General features: G+C 48.8%; 1 pseudogene; it reads left to right on the top strand.

Annotated features, from left to right (window-relative positions):
* Positions 1-722: 722 nt before the first annotated feature.
* Positions 723-1573, top strand: LOC144139966 (uncharacterized; annotated as a pseudogene).
* The last annotated feature ends 7107 nt before the right edge of the window (positions 1574-8680 follow it).

Here is an 8680-nt window from a genome sequence, read left to right as displayed (position 1 = left end):
TGCTGCTGATCATGGTGCTAGTCCAGCTGCTGATGTTTCTGCAGCAGCTTTGAACGACAACACAGGAGGTGATAAATATCCACCACATTTATGCGAATATGTTAACTACCAGTGTTTTTTTGTTCTATTAAATGTCTGTTTAGATCTCACAGTGTGTCAGGGAAGGGAACCCCATGTTATCCAAGTTGTTCTGCACCCCAGCACGTCGCAAAAAGGAGAAAAGCGTTTGCTAAGCAGTGTTACTCCTCCCCGTTCAATGGCATGCATGTCAGCGAGAAATACCAATTAGAAATCTTGCGTAGACTTGATGGTTAGAGAGGGGACATGTGCGCAAAGCTCCTTACTGTGCAACAACTTTTCTAAGCTGCGTTTGCTGAGGAGGCAAAATACTACATACAAAGCGGCACTAGACCTTAGCCGGGTATATTAAGACTAGGAACGTTGGCTTCGGAGAGTTGGCAGTACTTTTTAACCATAGCCCCAGTGGGTTAGTGCGCACTGACAGGGACTTTACTGCAGTGCAAGACAGGCAGATAAATGGCTGTAATAACCACATCGCACACTGCAGGCTCCAACACGGAACCACAGCCTGGTCCCTCTGCAGGCCTGCAGGCTGAAAACAGCAGCACTGACACGTATGGTACTAGTGATGACGAGGAGTCACTTAACTGTGCTGCAGGTATGATCTTTCTGCAACTGCGGTGCAGTTGTATTGTGCAAGCATGGAGGACCGGCAATTGAACGTGAGCGTTCTTACGGGCCTCAGTGAGTGTTACTTTTACACTGGGCTGCCTTCATACAGCATGCTTGAAGGGCTGTACACAGTACTAACTAGCAGGAGTAATGTCACTGTCTCTGCACAGTGTGGTTCTGCACAGGAATGCCACTGCAGGAAGTCACACGCAATTTTGGAGTAACAGTGTCACATTGCAGCAAGCTGTTCTCCAAGTGGATAGTGTACCTTCAAAAAGCACTGCGCCAGATGACAAGATTCCCTTCTCTAAAACAGGTTCAGAAACAGCTTCCTCACCATTTTAGAGAAATTCCAGACACTCGAATCGTCATTGATGGCATGGAAGTGAGAATTCAAACGCCATCTAGTATGGAAGCACAGAAACTCACTTATTCCCCGTACAAACATGCTAACACCATTAAGTTTTTAGTTGGTGCAACACCGGATGGTTACGTGTCATTTGTGTCAAAGGTATGGGGTGGATCGGTTTCCGACAGGCAAATGGTGATTGAAAATGGCCTGCCGAGCCTCTTGGAGCCTGGCAATGCCATAATGATGGATAAGGGTTTCACTATTTTTGATGTACTTCCTGATGAAGTGAGGGGATACAGGGGATACATGCCCCCTTTCAACGAGCCATCTCAGGGTCGAATGACGGCAAATAACGTAATCAAAACAAGAAAAATCGCAAGAGCGCGGGCACACATTGAGCGTGTGATTAGACGGATAAAGGAGTTCCACAATCTCGACAGCGGACACCCAGTGAATATGGCTGATGTTGGCAATGCCGTTGTGCGGACATGTGCTTTCCTGAGCAACTTCAAGAATCCCATCGTGTAGTAAAGTATTGCCACTGCATTTTCTTTTCTCCTCAGGACAGGCTTGGCAACATTCAGTGCTACATTGAACAAAAATAGTGGACAAAAACAGAGCAGGTGACCAAAAAAAAGGGGGAACCCTCAAGGTTGAGAGAGCTTCTGTGAAGAAAAATTTGACATGCATCTGAAATGCAGCCATGTGTCTACAAAGGAAAGCTAAAGAGCTTTCTCAGATATCTCACAGCTGAAGAAAAATACGTCCTGGTCCTGGATTGGAACCTGGGACCACTGCCTATTAGGGCAGTTGCTCTACCAAACAAGCTAACCACAAGGCTAGGTGTTAGTAGTGTAAGAGCAGATTCAAGAGTCTCAGCATGCACCCAACATGCACACGAGGTGTTTTTGTTTTTCGCCTCCATCACATCAACCAACAAATCTGTACACTGGCTGTGAGGCGCGTTGTAGTGGAGGGCTCCAGATCATTTTTCGCCACTTATAGATCTTTAACACGCACCGAAATCTCGAACACACAGGCACCTTTCTTTCCATCTCCATTAGAAAAGCGGCTGCCATGGCCGGGATCGAACGCATGTTCTCGGACTCAGTTGCAGTATGCATGTGTTGTAGAAGTAGAATTTATGACCAAGTCGTATTTTGGCATAGTTGTGCTGTACCTGAACATTGTATTAATTGTTTCTCTGTCGCACTGTAAGCTTATACTTATTTTGACACTCTGGCTGTACAGTGTATACGCTGTGTTCTCACGTACGAGTTGTGTTTTGCGTGAACTTTGCTTTCACTATTGTACGGTACATTTGCTGTGTATTATTGGCATGACTAGCTGTGACATTAATGAAATTTGCGGTTGCATCTTATTTTGTTCTTTATATTGTTTGCGAACACCGTTTTAGAAATGGTTCATTATTGCTTTTATTGTTCCAGTGCATTGTATGTATTTCTGGGTACTGACATACACTCATTGTATTTGAGCCTACGAGACTCGCACTGGAGCGCACCCTGTATTGTCATAAGCTTCCCACTTGTAATGCGTACTGTCAAGACATTGATTATGGGCACCAGCTTATTTCTAGTACTCAGAACTGTATTGTTCTTGAACTTATCAGTTGTCCCTAGGATGTGTATTTGTTGAGGAATCTGTGACAACCACTTGGACTGTACGCGAGATATGACAGTGTCATTAATGTTATTTAAGATATTGTAATGTACTAGATTTTGCGTTAGCATGAACTGCAACTTTGTTGGCTAAGTGTGACAGACGCGTACGCACAACTTTGTGAGTTTTGGGAATATTATTGCATAATATTCTGAAACTGGGGGTCTGTGTCACAAACTAGAGCGTGCAACGCCTAAAAGTACCGTATAAATTTTTCATTTTTTTGTACAGCGTCTAATTCTTGTTATAGTCGTCCGATTCATTCACTTTGGTTCTATTCGCCCCGAGAAAACACTGAAACTCTCTCGATCGAAGCGGCGGTAACGCGACCACCCACCGGCTCGCCGGCAAGAAAATACCAAAATAAAAGCTCCGCCGCTCAGCTTTCACCGAAGCTTCAAGTTCTTTTGAGGGGGCGAGTGTAGATTTGCCAGTGCTAAGGCGCGCCGATGATTACAGAAGGGAGAAAGAGGGAAGTTGTGCACTTGACAGCGGCGGGCGCGTTGTGTGTTGTGCCCTCTCTCTCCACGCCGGCGCAGTTATAAAAAGAGAATCCGCGCCGAAGATAATCAGCTACGTTTGGACGTCGTGATGTGACAACGGCCCCTGCCAATTTGTGCACCACACCATCGGCGAACCGTGCCCTGGAGGACTCCAACGTACTCCCGGGCCTCAAATCACCGTGATCGTCTCGGGTGGCCTGGCCTACGACGAAGCCACGCTTCCCAGGTAGCCGAATCGCCTCCGACAGCGGTGCATAATCCGGCCCGGTCGGTGAATATTGTGGGACTCTGTCTCTCCTATGCATCGAACTGTTCGTTTTCTTTTTAGTTAACTGCTCTATTTCGTAATATCTATTTGTTAACGCTCCTGATTGTATAATTTTGCTTAATTTTCAACTCGTTTCTCGCATTTGTATTCCTTCTAAGTTACCTCTCGGTTACGTTATATGCCCTCGTGCTTGTATAGTGTTTTGCCTGTCCAAATATAAGTCTTTCTTTTGTTGTTCGTTCGAGGCTCTGGCTCATTCTTACCGCTCTGGTCAGCGAAAGCCGCACATCAGACGGCCACCCCCTTCGTCACCTGTGCCCTGTAGATTCCGTGGGGTTGTTCACTCCCTTGAGTCGACTCCCCATATATTCTGACAGTGCACCCAATTAAGGAAACAGTGACAATCTCTCTCTTGGTGACCATGGCGCACATCAGATGACGCTTATCTTAAAGTGTCTCTTTCGCTTCTATCTCTCTCTTGGTGACCATGGCGTACATCAGATGATGCTTATCTTAAAGTGTCTCTTTCGCCTCTCTCTCTCTTGGTGACCATGGCGTACATCAGATGATGCTTATCTTAAAGTGTCTCTTTTGCCTTTGGAATACGCGCGAACATTGAAATTGTTTTATGAAACAGTTAAGTTCCAACTTCTGAAAGAATACATACACAAGAAGCTATTTGTATAGTTGCTCAATTGGAAATTTAATGTCACTAGTCCTTTAATGAAGGGCGAAGGGTAAGCCAAATTTTTGAAAAAAGGTGACTTTTTTTGTCTTTGCAATTAGGGAAGTTCACCTCCTTATGCACATTTCCAAGCCAGAATAGCCGTTATGCACATTTCCAAACCAGTAAAGTCTGCGTAGTGTGACTGGCTCGCCGACCGAAGACGCCAACAAAACCGGTCGCCCGACCAGTCGCCCGACGCGCCGTCGGGAATCAATCGAGAAGCGAAAACTACTCCCCGACAACATTCGTGCCGCAATGAATGCGGCTCTATTTTGATAGTTTCTGGAGTGTAATAAACTCAGTAAGGTCCATGAAGCCCATACAACTCAACACTCAGAGCTCTTCGATGTAGGCAGTTGTGAAACTCCGCCTCAAAAAACGGCCCGCACCTGGACCCCCCCCTGCTTTGGATCGTGCATACTGCAGCGCCACGGCGGCCACCACATGCACTATCCAAAAAACAAACTAATTATTCAAACTGCCAATTTAACGTTACATTTTGTTTTAAAGTGCCTAATTCTTTATCTTTTGTGCTTAGTAAGGTATTAATTGCTATCTTAACTCCGGTTTTCATGTTGCGATTGTTTCTGCGTCCGCGCATCTGCCTCGACCGATTGACGCTTGTGCGGGCACTCCGGCACAACATAGGTCCGAACTGAAGTACTAAATTTGCAATTATCGTTTGGTCTACAGCTCATTGTATGCCAAAACTAATCTAGTAGCATATCAAGCGGCTCTAAATAATCAATTTCAGCTTGCATAAAGCCGTCGAAGCGACTTATTTATTTTTTTACCGCCAGAAGACCGCAGAGGACGCGCAGCAGACGACAGGGCGCAAGCGACGGCTGACTCCATGGTCGCATTTCTTTTTACTACTTTTGCTTCGTATGCATATAAACACTTGCATAGTTGAGCACACTGGGTTCCTTTGGCATAAGAAATTTACGTAAGCACTTAACCTTTTTTCGCCCAGGTCGTCGAGCGGTGACGCAAGTTGTATAGTTTATTTCATCACCAAAAGATGGCGCCACTGTAAAACAAGATCCAAAGCAGTGGGCCAATCATAGGGCCACATTTTGATGCATGGGGCCTATGGGGAGTTTCACAACTTCTATATCAAGTAACTCTGCTCAACACTAGGCCTAATGCAATCCGTATTTTGGCTTTCGACGCTTCGGCCGTGCTCTCCGGCGACGACGCTACCCCGGAGCTGCAAACTGCACTTGCCTGTGCGATCAGCTCACCTGCAGAAAATGTAAGGTCAGTTTCGTGCAGAAGAAGAGTTACGTAAGGTAATTTGGGTAATAAGGGATTAATATCGGCAAAGGTTGTTACAGTGAAACGTAAAACCAAAGTACGGAAGGCACTATCCCCGCACTGGGAAATCGCAGTCACAGCTGGGCACACATATTTTTGCGAGCGCTTTCGCGAAGCAGCGGAGTTGACGGCGATAAGCTATTGTGGGGGCTTCGGGGAACCCTGCTGTGCAAGCGCTATTTAAGAAATTTCAGTTTACCAGCCAGGAATTTTGTAAACCAGCTAGTAAACACCAACGTATGACACGGAAGGATGGGCCTCCATCTAGTACCCAGGCTATTTCGCAAATGGACAACGTTTGTACGGGCAGTCTCTCCCCAGCTCTCAGAGGGAGCAGTCATGGAGGGAGATGGCTCCTCGAGAGAGGAAGGTGCGCGTGCGTCAAACCGGTCCCCCGCGCCGCTCTTCGTGCCCGCTGCTGCGACAGGCTACCGGACGCTGCTGCCGACCCTGCCGACAGGCAAGCTGAGCGAAAACTCGGTTTTCCTTCACGGCGATTCGTCGGCCCGGCCCTACAGGATCGACGACATAGCAGCAGCACTCAGCACGACTACCGACATGAGGAAAATTACTGGACTGGGACCATTCCAATTCAATCTCGCCTGGATGGTGCCTTTCCAGACAGCAGAAGACATGAAGAGTCTAGCCTTGAAGGGCGAAATCGAGGCCAAAGGGAAGCGGTGCCTGGTGATTTACCCGAACAACCAGGAAAAAGAAGTGAAGCTTCACTGGGTGCCGACAACCGTGCCCAATGAACTGCTCGTGTGGCACTTGGAACGCTTTGGTGTAGTGAAAAGCATTTCGTTTGAAAAGTGGCGCCGCCCGGGCATGGGCCGCATGGGGAGCACCACGAGAGTAGTACAGATTGCCCCAAGGAACCTGAACTCCCTTGACGCTCCCCCACCAAGTGAAGATGTACGGGAACATGGTTCTCATAGAAGTTCCTGGCCACCCCGCCATTAGTCTACGCTGCCAACAACTTGGCCACATGCGGAGGCAGTGCACAACACCTTGGTGTCGGGCCTGCCGTACTTTTGGTCACGACAGTTCCGCATGTGATCAAAGCTACGCAGGCAGGGCCAGAGGAATGCGCACGACACAACCACTAGACAATTCCATGGATAGGAGACGATGGCCCCCCAGCCTTCTTACCAGTCCGGGGTAATTCACATTGCCGAGGGAAACGAAAGAAAGGAAGCCCCTGCCAATGCCTCCGCCCCAGGAGAAGTTACCACCACAAGCAAAACAGCAGCACGGAACGAGCGGTTGCGGAGGAGAGAGACGCCGCAGATGAGCCAGTCAACAGTGACGCCGCCGCCGCCACCCCGTCCCCTCCAAAAGGCAGCCCTGACCGAGCAGGAACCAGCTGCTGTGAAAGAAAAGGAACATGAAAGCGAGACGAATAACGAGACAGCGACCGCCAGCAATCCGTGCCCCTCCCGCCCTGTGGCCAGCCAAGGAGTGCCCCCTCCGGAGAGAAGAATAGAGACGCGTCGTCAGGCGGTCGCCAAACATGCCACCGCCACCCCTGATGGCGAGGATGAAAAGAGGCCCACGTCCAAAGACACACTGCCGAGAATTCCCGAACAGCACAAAGGGGAACGGAGGAGGCAGCATGGCAGCCAAACAGCCTCCCCTACCACCACCGGCTCGAAGGTGAAGGAACCCGGCGACACAGGCGGTGGCGACCGCTGAAGATAATTGAAAAGCCCCCACCCCACAATCACGGCTCCCCTCAACGCGATCAAAATAGCGACGATTAACGTCGTAAGCCTTGTCTCCCTAAAACGAAAGAATCGGCTGCTCGACCTTTTGAATAACGAGAACATTGATGTAGGCTGAAACTGACAGTTCAGCGGTTCCTGTACTTCATCGACCCACATGATCCGTTTCTTGTAGCAGCCACGCAGTGCTTGGGTGCCAGACATTTTACCTCATGGCTCGCCACGACAGCATCTCTCTGCTTTGAGACGCTAGCAGCGAAGTTCTACAGAAAAGTCGCTCTAGCTCTAGCCCTGCTTAAGCAGCATTTTTCTTGGGAGTATTTACTCAAAACAAAGCCCAGGAAACTGTACTGGGACCTCATGGAGAAGGTCTTGCCGCCCCCTCTCTACCGACAACCCCCAACATCTGACGATGTCTTCAAGAGAATAAGAAAACTCCCTGTGCCCACCGGTACAAAAGACTTCTTCCGCCTTCACATGGGAGTGCTGCCCGCGAAGGCACGTTTGGAAGGGAGGGGATTCTTCCTCCACTGCGGCGCTGGGTGCCTCATTTGCGGGAGGCGGGAAATGGCGGAACACATCCTCATGGAGTGCAACACCCCAGCAGTGTTCTGGGACGAGCTGCAGACAGCTTTCGCTAAGCGATGGGACCTGTCGTGGTCAGATCTCCGCTGCCTCAGCACACCCACAGGAAACAAGGTACTTCGAGACTGCGTGCTCGTCATTGGGCTCCACTCTCTGTGGAGGGCTAGAGTGGACGCAGTGGAGAGCGCTAGGAACCCGAAGCCTGCCTGGCGGCACTTTGTGGTAAAGGTTGAATGGACCGTGAGCGCGCTGGGCGATCCAGACGCCGACTCCGAGCTGCGCGACTCACTGCAAAGGGGGTGCCAAGCCCTGCAGCTCTTCAAACAACAAGAAATGCATTGCTGGCAGCAACTCTGACTCACGGGTGGTCCTAACTGCGTTTTCCACAAAGTCGTTTTTCACTGATCATGCATCCTTTACATCAACCCAAAGTACACATGTACATGTTAACACAGTACTTTCCTAACTTTTTCTGTTCAGCACTTTTGATTTTAGTGTTTTGCGCCGTCAGAGTATCCTGTTATAACCTTTCCAGGGGTGAGACAGCTGAACCAGATTTGGGAGCAGTTTTTGGAGCAGCGAAATCTCGATTTTGGAGCAGAAGAACCTTGATTTGGAGCAGAATGATGACATTTATTGCGTCACCTTAGGAGCCTAAAAATCAAATTTTTGGCAACTCGAAGGGGGGGGGGGGGGAAGGGGGGAGTGCACTTTCTAATGGATTTTGAACGTACATAACACTGAAACAGCCTTTCAATGAAGGTTTTTCTACTAGAGTATCACAAGGCACGAACTGCACTACCTTTTTACAAGCCATCTATAAATTCTTAG

Source organism: Haemaphysalis longicornis, unplaced genomic scaffold (assembly GCF_048455015.1).
Source record: "Haemaphysalis longicornis isolate Haplotype H1 unplaced genomic scaffold, Haemaphysalis longicornis Haplotype H1 scaffold_5, whole genome shotgun sequence".
NCBI classification, from domain to species: domain Eukaryota; kingdom Metazoa; phylum Arthropoda; class Arachnida; order Ixodida; family Ixodidae; genus Haemaphysalis; species Haemaphysalis longicornis.
This window is presented reverse-complemented; position numbering and strand designations above follow the sequence as displayed.